At 40.3% G+C, this 15,383-nt stretch overlaps 1 long non-coding RNA gene across 1 annotated transcript; it reads right to left on the minus strand.

The window, feature by feature from the left end:
• Positions 1 to 81: 81 nt before the first annotated feature.
• Positions 82 to 880, minus strand: LOC133953230 (uncharacterized). The gene is made up of 3 exons (XR_009920676.1): positions 584 to 880; positions 422 to 469; positions 82 to 320 (listed from the first exon to the last, which is right to left on the minus strand). It is a non-coding gene; the product is annotated as an uncharacterized LOC133953230 (long non-coding RNA).
• Positions 881 to 15,383: the final 14,503 nt, after the last annotated feature.

Here is a 15,383-nt window from a genome sequence, read left to right on the forward strand (position 1 = left end):
GACCCAAATTAAATATGGGTGTGATAGCAGCCAAACACTCTCCACTGAAAGGGATGATATTTAAAATGACGACCTTTTCAGTTGTAGTCTGAGAAACAGCTCACACAAAGAATAAAACAACAGTACCTTTGCAACAGCCTCGGCCATCGGACCACAGTTCTCCTTTATGAAGCACAGCAGTTCCATAGACCTCTCCATGACCAGTATAAACACTTGGTCCAGATCGTACCAGTCCATTAACCCACAGTCATTGGTTCGCCTGCAGCTTTCTGCATGAGCAGCACCTCCTTGGGAATACTGTGTGGCCTCCCATTTAACATCTAAAGGAAAAATATGTGTGTGTATATCATCAACAACAAGGAAACAACAAAAGTCACACAATTAATTTCAACAGTTGGTGCTGAGACAACAGATCACTCACCACTCTTTGAGGCGGAACAGACGATTAGGGGATGTGTTTTATCGCCACCTACATGACAGATCATGAGCACTTTGGTTAGTTCCAGGGATGAAGTCAGAGCACATATGTGTGATGTGAGAATATTATATTAAATAATTTTATCACATCAGATTATGTACTTACTAGTAAATCATCAGACCTCCTATGGCCGGCATAAACTGAGCCAAAGCTTCCTTTACCAAGTATTTCAAGCTCCAGGTACTTGACCTCATAGTCGACTGCACCAATGAACACAGACAAAGACACATGGTTTAATATAGTTTGGGGGAAAAAAAAGAAGCATCACTACCTCTAACTTAAAAAAAATATTTTTTCCAGGACTGACAGTTTGATATATTAACTCATCATCCACCTTTTCATATTTCTAAGGCTTTCAACCACCACATTTCGACATATGTAGTCTTTTCAGATGTCGTGGAAATAGCTCAGTGGCGAGAAATCCTCATATAGCTTCACGAAGTAAAATCCATCCACCTGACAGGGAGCTGAAAGATAAGTATTTGTTTGAGCTCCAATGAACACAGACACAGACACATGGTTTAATATAGATGTGAAAAAAAGATGGCATCACTACCTCTAACTTAATATTTAGTTTTTTTTCTTCGAGAACTGACATTTTAATATATTAACTCACCATCAGGCAACAGGATAAACAGCAACAGACCCATGTGCTCTCTGTCAGGAGGAATCTCTCTCAGTGTGGACTGATTGGGCCATGACTTGAAAACGTGGTAGAATGATGGATTTGATCTTCAAACATGAACTCATTAGTGTTTCAACTTTGACCAGCACAGTGTGTTACTCAACCCTTGTATGGTGTACAGGTCTGTGGGACCCGTTTTCAATGTTTACTAAAAGAAAAAATGATGCAATAAATATTTTTTTCAACCTGAGCCTTGGTTCATTTTCTGTGATGAACATATACAATGACATATTTTCAGTGACTGTTCACTGTACATCCCCCCTTCACATTTATATTACATATGTGGTGTGCGGGTCCACTGGACCCAGGACTACGTAAAGTGTTAAATTGTTCATTTCAAGCATCTCTGCTCCACATTCCTGCACATTTTATGTAAAAGTTCTCTGCCAGTTTCTGCATCTCACAAGGATTTTGTGGATTCCCCCTTGGATTTGAAAACTCCAGCACGGATAATAACCCAAAGTATGCAAATAAATGGGTTTGGTCCATCTCATTCCAGCTTTCTACGAAAACATGCTGTTCCTCCAAATAAGTGCAGAATGATTTACGTAATGAAAAGTTTGTAAGAAGGCTTGATGTCCTGCACATGATTACTGCCATCTGTGTCGGCCCTGGTTGCACGTTATTACATTGGTAGCCATGCGATTTCATCATTTTTTGTCATCCATATGTTGGCTGCTGATGGTCTGGCCTGGATTTGGGACTGGCTGCAGATGAACTTTTTATGTAGCTGGCCGATGGTCAATCTCATCGTCTTCTTCAAACTCACTCAGACTCGGAATTGATAGAAACAGGATCTTCATATTCTCTAAACTCTTCCCCTTCATTGTCTTCCAAAGATTTTTCTCTCTTCAAAAATAATTTCTCATGTAGACTGACATGAGTGTGTTTCATTTCTAATAAAGTTCAAGAAATATCCCTCAACACTGATGAAAAACCTTGATTCATATTCGTTTTTTCCAATCATATCTTGATTGTAATTGATGTTTCTTTGTATAATTTTATTTTATCACAAAAAACGTAAAGCACTTTTATTCATAAATGTGATTTAACAGGGGTAAATGACAAATATTAACCATATATACTGTTTATATTGCTTGTAATTGGGATAAAGTTAACATATTTTACATATATTGATGTAGCTGCATTGATTGAAAGACCGAATAATGTGGTGGGTCCATCAGACCAGGCTGAGTGACCAAAACACGAACACCACACAAGTTTAAGCTGAAAGAGCTGCCCTGTTTAATTCAAGCCTCCAGTGGACCAGTCGTGATAAAAATGGTCATAAGCTGTCAATTATAATTTTTTTTATTATGAATTTAAGATTCTATGACAAGAAGTTAAGATTTTTTTATTGTTTGGTCTATTTATTATTGTCTCAATTTAGCTATGAACTGATTTCATTTTTGTTTGTATTTATTGATGTTTTTAATAAACTTGTTGTGTTTGTTTTGCTCATGAAGGAAGCAGGTTAGAACAGGCTCTGTTCCCACTATGATAACACAGTGACACTTTCATGGAATTTTGCTGGTAGTGTCTTTGTTATATATCATAGCTAAGGTATTTAAATGAAATGATTAACAGCTCATCAACATTGAATTGTCCAGCTGTAATTGCAGGCCATGTGCATTTTAATACCTTATTTAGGGAACATATGTATATGTTTACACTTAATATTGATTGGTTCCTTCCAATCAAGAGAGCAAGACAATTTTGAATTCTAAACATTGTCCAAGGGCTGGTTGATATATCAAGAATTATCATGATAAATTTCACATCAGATTTTTTTTAAAGTTTATAGGCAGTTTTGGTCATTACTCTTTACATTTAAAGGGAGATTTTTGCTACTGAGTGTGGAGCTATGTTATAAAAGTAATTTTCCTATGTTGTTCTGTATTTTCAAGCATCTGCCTCCATTACTTATGGATCACTGTGTCACTGCTATGCACTTTTATTCATGATTTGATCAATACTCCTCTCTTTAAGTTTAAAGGCAGATTTTCGCTCCTGAGTGAGGAGCTATGATACAAAAGTCCTTTTCCTATGTTGTTCTGTATTTTCAAGCATCTACCTCCATCACTTATGTATCACTGTGTCACTGTTATGCAGTTATATTTCCTCTCGCCACACTTTGTGATCACTGGTTCTCTCTCCTTGCTAAACCTCTACTCACACCAAACCAGTTTGCTACAGGCTCTTGACCGACCTATATTCAGGTAATTTACCCAAATGTAAATACCCTCCTGCTTCTGTTCTTTCACCATCATCATCATATCAGCATGATGATGATGCAAAATCTCCCAAAGCAACAAGCCTAGTAAGAAGTATATAAATATGATATTTTCCAACATTCTTTATTTAATTACACTTAATATTGATCGACTCCTTCCAATCAAGAGAGCAAGACTAACTAGACCTGAGTCAGTGTATTCACTCATGCAGGAATTATTTTTTTAATCCTGTTTTATTTGTCACTTATTGACAATTTGGAATTCTAAACATTGTCCAAGGGCTGGTTGATATATCAAGAATGATCACAATAAATGTCACATCAGCTATTTTTTTAAGTTCATAGGCAGATTTGGTCATTAAACCTCTCTTTAAGTTTAAAGGCAGGTTTTTGCTACTGAGTGAGGAGCTATGTTATAAAAGTCCTTTTCCTATGTTGTTCTGTATTCTCAAGCATATGCCTCCATCACTTATGTATCACTGTGTCACTGTTATGCACTTGTATCTCCCATCCCAGACTTTGTGATCACTGGTTCTATCTCCTTGCTGGACCTCTACTCACACCAAACCAGTTTGCTACGGACTCTCGACCGACCTATATTCAGGTAATTTACCCAACTGTAAATTCCCTTAACCAAACAGTAGTTGCCATGTTCACATAATTTAACAATTTAGATTTAAAATGTTGTTGTTTAAAATTACAAAACAATGTTAATTGTGATATAGAATTTTGCAGAGTCATCCAATGTCATCCACCCTATGTGGTCATAGGATTCAAACCTCACTGTACGCAGTCAACAGGTCTTTTCTCATTCGTAGATATGTTTGGAACCCCAATCTCTCCCATCGCCATCTTGGCGAGTTATCAGTCTGTGACTAAGGCCCGCAAAAGGAAGGCCACCAAGGAAAGTAAGCCCCAACGGAAGAGGGGTCGAAAGGTCCCTGATGCCTGCACCGACTCAGGCCACACCAGCACAGGTGACTTATATTTAAAGAAAATATGCTGCTGTTTGCATGGAAGCAATATGATCATGTTAAAATTGAGATTGTGTTGACTCCAGCTCAGAGGTATTTCAGTTTTCTCTCGTGATGTTTTTTACTTTGTTCTAAAAACTGGCGTGTCCAGCTTAAATAATAATTCTACATTTGAGAGACATAATTATTGACTTTCTTTCGTAGGATTAGATACAAATATTGACACCAACAACTAATCTTTAAGTATGAATACAAGATGATGTTTAGTTTTATTGGCACTTGGGTATCAGACTAATTCTTGACTTCAGCTTATTTTTCCGTCAATAAGTTTGAGGTCTCACAAGACGTTCTTAATATGTCAACCTACTTCCAGCATAAATCATTTTATTTCAAGTATTTCTTTAAATTTAGGATTACTTTAGTGCAGTAACGTGCCTCATTCATTCTTGTGCCGTGATAAAGACACTTGTTTCAGGACAAATCTTGCTACACAGTCACTTTTATAGGAAAAAGTGGATATCATTCGTGCTCCACTGTCACTTTATTTTCACTTGCATTAATAAAACATGATTTCTAGATTATAAATGATCAACAGACTTGATCTCCTGGATTTCATTTGCAGGCTCTTGATAATATGCCTTTACTCGTTCACTGTGGAGGATAATAGCCACAGTCATTGTGAATAGTAAACAGTACTTTCAATAACCTTAACCAAACAACAGTTGCCATGTTCACATAATGTAAGACCTTAGTTTTAAAATTTTGTTGTTTAAAATTATAAAACAATGTTGATTGTGATACAGAGTCATCCAATGTCATCCACCTTATGTGGTCATAGGATTCAAACCTCACTACATGCAGTCAACAGGTTGATGCTCACTGTTTTCTTGCCTCTTTTGCAGAGAGGATTGGCCCCCCGCAGTCACCCATCGCCATCTTGGGGAGTTATCAGTCTGTGACTAAGAACCGCAAAAGGAAGGCCACCACGGAAAATAAGCTCCAACGGAAGAGGGGTCGAAAGGTCCCTGATGCCTGCACCGACTCAGGCCACACCAGCACAGGTGACTTACTTTTAAAGAAAATGTGCTGCTGTTTGCATGGAAGCAATATGATCACGTTAAAATGGAGATTGTTTTGACTCCAGCTCAGAGGTATTTCAGTTTTCTCTCATGATGTTTTTCACGGTGTTTTAAACACTGGCTTTTCCAGCTTAAAGGAATAAGAACTTAGTTTTAAAATGTTGTTGTTTAAAATTACAAAGCAATGTTGATTGTGATACAGAATTTTGCAGAGTCATCCAATGTCATCCACCTTATGTGGTCATACGATTCAAACATGACTATATATAGTCAACAGGTTGATGCTCACTATTTTCTTGCCTCTTTTGCAGAGAGGTTTGTCCCCCCGCAGTCACCCGTCCCCATCTTGGCGAGTAATCAGCCTGTGATTAAGGCCAAGAGGAGGATCACCAAGCAGAAGGCCACAACTGAAAATGAACCTCCACTGCAGAAGCAGAGGGATGGTGAGGGCCCTGATGCCAGCACTAACTCTGATCTATCAACCTTAGAGTCAGTGTCCAAAGTCAACAGCTCCACTGACAAGAGCACGGTGTTGTCAGGCCACACCAGCAGAGGTGACTTTTCTTTTTAATAAATTGTGTTGATGTTTGCATGGAAGCAATATGATCATGTTAAAATGGGTATTGGTGTTGACTCAAGTTCGGAGGAATTTCCGTTTTTCTTTTAGTGATGTTGTTAAGGTTGTTTTAAAAACGTTCTTGTCCAACTTAAATGAATAATTCTACATTTTGAGCAATTTAATTATTGACCGTCTTCCTGAGGATTACATGTAAATATTGATTACACAGATTAAACAGACTAGATATGAGATGTAAATTAAATGATTCAGGCGAATATTTATCTTTCAGCCACCTGTCAGGCAGTTGGATTTTACTAAGTTTTCATGAATCTATCTGATAATTTCTCTCCACTGAAAACACTCCATATGTTAAAATGTGGTCGTTGAAAGCCTTACAAATATGAAAAAGTGGATGATGGGTTACTATATCAAAATGTCAGTCATGGAAAAAAAATGTTACATTAGAATCACAATTATATTAAACCATGTGTCTGTGTCTGTGTTCATTGGTGCAGCTGACTTTGAGGCCAAGTACGTGGAGCGTGAACGACTTGGTAAAGGAGGCTTTGGCACAGTTTACGCTGGCATCAGAAGGTCTGATGATTTACTAGTAAGTACATAATATGATGTGATTACAAATAATGTAATATAATGTTCTCACATCTCACATACATAATCTGACTTCATCCCTTGGACTAACCAAAGTGTTTGTGATCTTTCTTGTAGGTGGCGATAAAACACATCCCCAAATCGTCTGTTCCCCGTCAAAGAGTGGTGAGTGATCTGTTGCCTCAGCACCAACTGTTGAAATCATTCTGTGACTTTTATGCTTTTGTTGTTTCCTTTTTGTTGAAGAGATACAAACGAATATTTTTCCTTTAGATGATAAATGGGAGATCACGTTTGATTCCCAAGGAGGTGCTGCTCATGCAGAGAGCTGCAGGCGAACCAGTGACTGTGGGAAGATCTGCAGCCGTGTCATTACTGGACTGGTACGACCTGAAACAAGAGGTTCTTCTGGTCATGGAGAGGCCAGTCGACTCTACAGATCTGCTGCACCTCGTAAAAAAGAACTGTGGTCCGTTGGCTGAGAACCATGCAAAGGTACTGGCGTTTTACTGTATTCCCAGACTACAACTGAAAAGGTCATCATTTTGAATATCATCATTTTCAGTGGAGAGTGTTTGGCTGCTATGACACCCATATTACATGTTGGTCCAATCACAACTAACATTTTAAATTTGTCAAATATGTTATTGGAGATTCACTCTTTAGATACGTTTACTTTTATCGAGGGAACTTGAGTTGTAATTAAGGGATATATTAGTGGCTGAAAAGTTGAGAAAACTATAGCTACACAACAGCCTTTAGAAGGACCTTGTGCCAGGTCGTTTTTACAACTGCTGGTCCCGGAAAATAAGAAAGGCCTTTTGACCTCAGCTTAGTCCTCAATGTGCTCAGAAGTAGATGGATATTTGAACCCCTACAAGTTCATGTGAAGTGTGCTCTGATTGAAAGATCCAGAGCAGCTCCAACATAGACTGTGTTTTTCACTCCCACCCAGAGTCCCTTCTTCACCACTCTAACTCATTTGTGACTCTACCTCTTTCTCAGATCATCATGAAGCAGCTGCTGGATGCTGCCATCGATTTGAAAGCAAAGGGCATCTTCCACCGAGATTTAAAATTAGAGAACATCCTCATTGAGCCCAGCTCCGATGGACCACGAGTGCGAATCATTGATTTTGGATGTGGCTGCAATAGAAGGGAAAACTGCGTCTACAGCCAATTCTCTGGTACAGCCAACCTGTCTTGTTATCCTGCTCTTCATTCATCTGATTGTAAAATCTCTGCCTGTTCATCATCCTTAGTTTTTTTCTGTCTCCTTCTCTCTGGTATATTGTAGGAACCTTTGCATACGCCCCTCCAGAGTTCTCAATGAAAGGCAGATACATGGCTGGCCCCACGACAGTCTGGCAGATGGCAGCAATTCTATTTGAAATGCTGACTGGAGACGCGTGGTTCCACACCAGGGACATTATCAGGCCTAATTTCCAAATCTGGTTTGGATCCAAAGGTGAGACAATGCGGGTTTTTAATGTGCGGTTATTATGGTACTTCCATGTTAGAGTCGATCACTGTAGATTCAAGCCTCATCGTTTCCTTATCGTTTGTCCTCTCTCCTCACAGACTGCCAAGACTTCTTGAAAAAGTGTCTGGTTTTAGACCCTAAGAAGCGGGCCACTTTGGAGGAACTGAAGCAGCACCGCTGGTTAGTTAGCCCTATACCAGCCCATTCCCAACCAACCATGCCCCAACTCCCCCATCCCAAACCTCACCAGATCCCAACCATCCATCCCCAACTCCCCCATCTCCAACTCCCCTATCCCCAATATCATCCTATCCAGACCATTCAGCCCCAACTCCCCTATCCTCAACTCCCCCATCCCCAACCCCATCATATCCAAACCATCCATCTCCAACTCCCCCATCCCCAATATCATCCTATCCAGACCATTCAGCACCAACTTCCATATACTCAACTCCCCCATCCCCAATCTCACCACATCCAAACCAACCAGCCCCAACTCCCCACTTCCCAAATCCTCTTTCCCCAACCCACCCATTTATATGTATACTGCAATATGTACGGTACTTCTTGGTCGGATTATTATCAGACTCCATGAGCCTGCCGGAATAGCCTACATGTGCGTTGTGGCATCACAAGAGGGCGTGTGATAGAGTGCAGTAAGGTTCCTCACCCTGCGAGTGGCCACCACGCCACAAGATGGCTGCAGGGAGGACTAAATCTCCCAGAAGGCACTTCTGGGGGAGGTGCCAATGCCTCCGCCCTCATTAAACCTGGAGCTCAGGTGTGGGGTCCAGAGGAGAGCACAGAGGAGTGGAGACAGCCAGGAAGAAGCCAGCCTGAGACGTGGAAGATGTCAGGTTATGTGGATGGAGATGGACCCAGGATGCAGAGGATGAACAGAAAATACAATTTGAATATAAGGAGAGTCTAAGCTGAGCAGCAAGGCGCACAGGGAACACGGAACATCAGGATGGGAAAACTAGACGAGACAGCAAGACACGACAACCCATAAGAGAACGTGTAAAACGAGTAACGAACGACAAAGGAAACAGGGGAACACAGAGGCTTAAAAAGAGACACAGGTGCAACACATGAGGACTTGGGAAGACAATCACCAAGACAGGAAGTGACACACCCAAGAAGCTGGAAAACACTAAAGGAAAACAAGACTACAAAATAAAACAGGAAACAGAAAACACAAAGAGACGGAAATCCACAAACTAAAATGACAGAACGTCACAGAAGAAACTACTTTGTATTTGTACTCTGTATAGCGCCTGGAGATAATGCATCAAGTGAATTTTTTTAAATAAAATGAAATTGTTTGTTATAAACATACATCAGGTTTTATATTTCACCATGAAAGGATAATTGCTTATCGTTAGTTACCAAACTCCTCATTTAGTGAGGTTACAGATTAATAAAGATCTTTTTCACAAAATGTAATTTTCACAATGGGGGGGACAGGAGGCTCACCGGCTTGTGAAGCTGTGCAAGCAGCTAAAGCTGCTGAAGTGTTCCAATCTGTGCAGCCCAGTGTTTATCAGGAGCTGACCCGGGATTATTACACAGGTCAAACTCATTTTGATTTGATCCAGCAGTCTGCTCATGTTCAGGCCTCATATTTATACATGTGACATGTGCAGTAATAGGTTTTTTAATCTGATGGATTTAAGAGGACAAAATACACATGAGCAGCAGCAGATTCAAGGGAACATAGCTCAGGGTCACCATCTCGTGGCCAGAGAAGGAACTGTACTCTGTTATGTTCTGATTAAATTGCATTTCTCTCCATCATCATGTTTCTAGATGTATAATTGCAGTTAAGACATCTTTTAAATGCATAATTCAACATAATATTCAGTCAAGATATTCAGCTCACACACCCACACTGTTACAGGCTGATCCTACAGTAAATAAATGTAAAGCAGAATACGTGGTATATTTTATTCTCATATTTTATGGAATACAAAGCCCCCAACATCCACGCCTACCCCAAAAAGTGTGCACATCAGATCTAGGTGAAACTTTTTTTAAGGACAATGAAAAACAATAGCCAAGAGACCAAGGGAATCTGCTTTATGTGTGCTTAAGTGTCAGACTGCAGTTTAATGTGATGTCATCATATAAAAAGGGAGAGCGAAGCTTGAGATTCCTTGTTTAAAAAAATAAAACATCTTTCCATCCATCTTTGTCGTTATGACTACGAGGACATAATCAATCATGTGCAACAATAATTTAGTTTTACATCATGTAAATTCAGTCACTTCTCTTTTGCTTTACACAATCTTTGCTTGGCTTCGAAAAATCTGGATGTGTTTGACATAACTAACCACAGCCTCTCTGTGTATTGGTTATTCCTGAAAGCAAGATCTGGTCAGGGGTCTTCGCTGATCTCATGTCACGACATGTAGGACAAACCAGCTTGAGGACAAGATGGTAAAACCACCTACGATCACGGTGGAATAAAAAATAAAGAACATTAGTAACATCACTGCAATTGAATCCGTACATTTTAATACATGACCTAGTCCATTTCATACAGTTGGGGAGTGAATGCGTTTGTTCTCCCCCACCCCCCGAAGATTTTGTTACACCAATTATTATTATTATGAGATGATTTATTTTAGTTCAGTTTTCCAAGAGCGAATCTCTTCCTGACTACTACACATCAAATAAACATACAAGAATAAAAAGGTAACCCAATACAATACACACAAGCCAACGTTCACAGTCCGAAAAGGTGCTGTTTGAAAAGAGCCTCAGGTCCTCCATGTCCAACTCAGTTTCACCTTTCAGCAAGGGCAATCCATGAGGTGGACATAGGAACAATTAAAAATAAAAAAAAGAATGAAAAGATGACAATCAGGATGGTGAAGCTTCACCACGTCTGCTGCTGCTTTTACAGGGAAGAAGAAGAAACCGGCTGCAGCAACTCTCTGTCCATGTCTACTCCTCTTTTTTATCAATATTTGAATCCGTCCGTCCAAGTCCTTTCTTCTCCTACACCATGTAGGAGTTCTGGTTTTTCAGCTTGTCCAGCTCTTTGCTCTGCTGCCTCAGAAACAGGAATCTTTGGTTGACGGGGTGGGGGGGGGGGGAGAGAGAAAAGTATTAATGATTGCAGGCACGTGCACAGAGAGACCCCTAGTGGTGCCTAAGCACCTGCCCTTTTGCCCTGGATGAGAAAAGAGTCCCTTTCGCTGGAGCCCAATTTTTTCTTCATTCATCAATATTAAAGAATAAAAATTACTCTCTCTGTCATCAATTTACCCAAATGTGTTTTGATATCTGACGGGTATTATTTGAGTTCTTGTAATGCCTAACCTTACGCTCATTCTAACCCTCACACCAAGTCTTAACCGTCAAACCAGCCTTTGAAAACGCGGGGACCGGACAAAAATGTTCTCCCTTTGCAAAAATGTCCTCACTCTATATGGTCTATGCTCAAAATGGTCTTTAAAAAGTACAAATTACAACCACACACACACACACACACACACACACACACACACACACACACACACACACACACACACACACACACACACACACACACACACACACACACACACACACACACACACACACACACACACACGTCACCATTACTTTATTGGACATTACATTGACTTACATAAATTTCCCTTCAACTTATTTTAACCTCAACAATAGTTACTAAGTGCCTAACTCTAACCCTAATGTTAACTTAAACTTAAACATAACCTAGCATGAACCATTCAAATGGGTGTGTCTATACCTTAAATTGTAATGATTTCCATAATGGGAACGTGCTTTTTTGTTCCCTTTATGAAACTGTGTAAACAGATTTAGGTCACCACAACATGAGTATTAGCTGGATCACACACACACACAGACTGCTTTCGTGGCAATTCTATCTCCGGTGCTCTCTGCATTTTGCGCCCTAGGCAACCGCCTATGTCGCCTATGCGAGGAGCCGCCCGGCTTATACCAGTGGCCTCGGATCAGCCTCGCCGGTGTGAACGAGTGCGCTGGTTCTAATCTAAAGAGACATGTCTGCCACAGAGGCCAGCGAGTCTCGCGGTGGAGTGCTGTGTACGATCAATGCAGCCCGCTCTGTCTCCTGACTCGGTGACACACGCCAACATATTTTCAGTGACTGTACACTGTACACCCCCCCTACACATTTATATTACATAGGTGGTGTTCGGGTCCACTGAACCAAGGATTACGTAAAGTGTTAAATTGTATATTTCAATCACCTCTGCTCCCACATTCCTGCACATTTTATGTAAAAGTTCTCTGCCAGCTTCTGCATCTCACAAGGATTCTGTTGATTCCCCTTTGGATTTGAAAACTCCAGCAAGGTTAATAACCGCAAAGTGTGCAAATAAATGTGTCCATCTCATTCCAGCTTTCTATGAAAACAAGCTGTTCCTCCAAATTAGTGCAGAATTATTTAAGTAATGAAAAGTTTGTAAGAAGGCTTGATGTCCTGCACATGATTACTGCCATCCGTGTCGGACCTGGTTGCACGTTATTACATTGGTAGCAATGCGATTTCATCATTTTTTTAAATCCATATGTTGGCTGCTGATGGCCTGGCCTGGCCTCTCACTTGGTCGAGGCAGATGGTATCCTACACTGAATGTAGTTCTGTTAAAGGTTTCCTCCCTGTTGAAAATAAAGTTTGCAATTTGCTTCGTAAGCACTTTTTATATCACTTTTTGAAATCCTTTTCATGTCCATGACCAATAAATATAGTTGTCTAAAATATATAAAAGGTGGTGTCTGTGGCCTGTCACAGGACCGTAATTAATAGGACCAATCAGTTTGACATAACAAGCCTCCATCCTGCTCATGTGGTGTTATCCAAGTGTCTAGCCCCGACATTCAAACTCAACTCGACACTGCATCATTTACACCATCTTGTCGTTTATAGTCTAACACACAAGCTCAGGCCTTACATTTACACCTATGATACTATGTTTACAACATTTGATTCATATCACGACATTGTGAGTTATTTACTAAGTCAGACAGTCAAGACTTTCTTTTACCATTTGTCAGTTAGATGAACTTCATCCACGACGATAGCTATTACAATGGCTTGACAAACATCGGAGCCTAGCTTGTCCCTCCACTTCTTGTTCAGCAGTCAGGATTCCGGGCAGTCAGGATTCGGTCTACAAATGCCTTGATCGCATTTCTCAGTTCCTCTTTCAAAATGAAGGAGCTGTCGATGTCTTCTAAAACAGGCTCAATGGCAGCATCTACACATCTCAGCTCTTCAGCGGCAGGTATGTTAGATGAAAACGAATTCAACCCAAGCGCTCTTTGGTGATGTTGTTGATTACGTCACTGTTGATCATCCGTCCATCATCATATAAAGCCCGCCCTGACAATTTGATTGGTCTGAACAGCTCTGTTCGGCCATAGTTTCTCCCCAACGGAGCAATGCCAGACCAAACTTCCCGACCTCAAATGTTGTCAGCAGTTGTTACGAGAACCCGGTACGTCCTCATTAATCATCATTGTAAATAGACGCGACAAAAATGCAACATGGTTGAGATCTTAGATAAACCAATGCTATAGCTTGAGGTTACTAAATTGATAAACGTTTGGTATCATCTATGCTAATGCAGGTGAAAGAAATCCCCAAATGCTCACAACATGTTTTACCGCTTTCCCGCCGGACTGTGGCACAATGACACTTGCCATTCTTCAGCAATATACCTCGGCAGGTGTAACAATGGGCATGGACCGAGTCTGCGGGTGCTTGGTGGAAAGTGTGTGGAATAAGTTTAATTATCAGAAAGTCAAATCAAGCAGTAGAACAACGTTTTGTGGGCCTGTAATCTGTATTATTCACATTCTGATATTTGAGTATTTTAAAGCAGTATATGTTACAGTTGTCAGGATTCAGAGTCAGTTCCATCTGATCTTGCATTTTGTGTAAAATTTCAGACTAAGACTAACGGCACTATGAGTTGTAGTTACCAGAGTGTGCCAGCAGAGGGAGTAGAGCGTTGTTCCAGGGCACATAACACTTTCTCCAAAGTGACAACAGGTATGAGCAGCAGAGGATTGTCTCTGTGCATTTTCATATAACTACTCTCTTTTCAGGACTTTTACAGGAGCAGCTCGGGTAATGATAGGGGAAGGAGAGGAGACTGGGATGAAATGAAATCTCAAAACAAATGCCAGAGTAGTATGAATATAGCATAACCATTTATTACTGCATTTAGTCTGTATTTTTTGTTTCAAACTAGGCCTGTATTGAAATGTACTGAAATTAAAATCCTCCTCTCTGTCTATCTACCTTTGACCCCCCCATGTATTATTTGTATCTCTCTCTCATTATCTCTGTCTCTCTCTGATCTTTAGCCTTCAGGGACCTGATAGAGACCAACATGGAGTTCCTTTGTGAGATCACCCTGAAGAACTAAATAAAGCAACAGACTGCCAGGGCTTTATGTGAATAACGACAAGCCAACAGCTGGATAATATCAGAGTGAGCCCATTTAAATGAACGCAATAGCCCAGAGTTTCAGACAGTGTGCTGCAATGAAGATGTGATAGAAAAAAATGAATGAGCTGTTTGACTGCATGTAATAGAACCAACTAGTAATCTAGTGTGTTTTCTTACAAAGTGAAAGAAAACAAACTGTGATCACTCGTAGGAGAGTCCAGATGATCCTCCATCAGTATCAGTGTCCCTTGAGTCACAGTAAGAGTTAAAGCTGTGTCTCAATTCAGGGGCCAAATACTTTGGAGCAGGGGTCTTCAACGTGTTTCAGGCCAAGGACCCCGAAACTGGTGGAGAGATGGAGTAGGAACCCCTACTATATATATTGTATACAATTGTGTTTTATATTAAACTGGGCCTAGTGCCATATATAAACATAGCTACCCTGTTATTTTGCATTCATTACTAAGCTATTCAAATATTACACGGGTGCATATATTTATGTTTTTAATTCAAACATGTGCAAGGTAGAGGGTGGCCACGCCACTGCTATTTATAAACATACATCTTGCATACAACACTGAGCTATTAAAGTAATTCACAGATTCATGTTTTTATTTTAAACATACATGTAGAAGAGACAGTGAATCCTCAAGCCCTCTGTGGATGCCACACATACTCCCACATTAGTGAGATGTCGGACCCTGATGGGCAGCACACAACTTATCTAACCTTGGACGGATGGAGGTGGTCAGGCAGAGGGTCAAATCAGCCTCACAATATGTAGGATGCATGTTAATGTGTATTTGAAGACATTTAAATTTGAGGGGGAA

This window comes from Platichthys flesus, chromosome 5, assembly GCF_949316205.1.
Source record: "Platichthys flesus chromosome 5, fPlaFle2.1, whole genome shotgun sequence".
NCBI lineage: Eukaryota > Metazoa > Chordata > Actinopteri > Pleuronectiformes > Pleuronectidae > Platichthys > Platichthys flesus.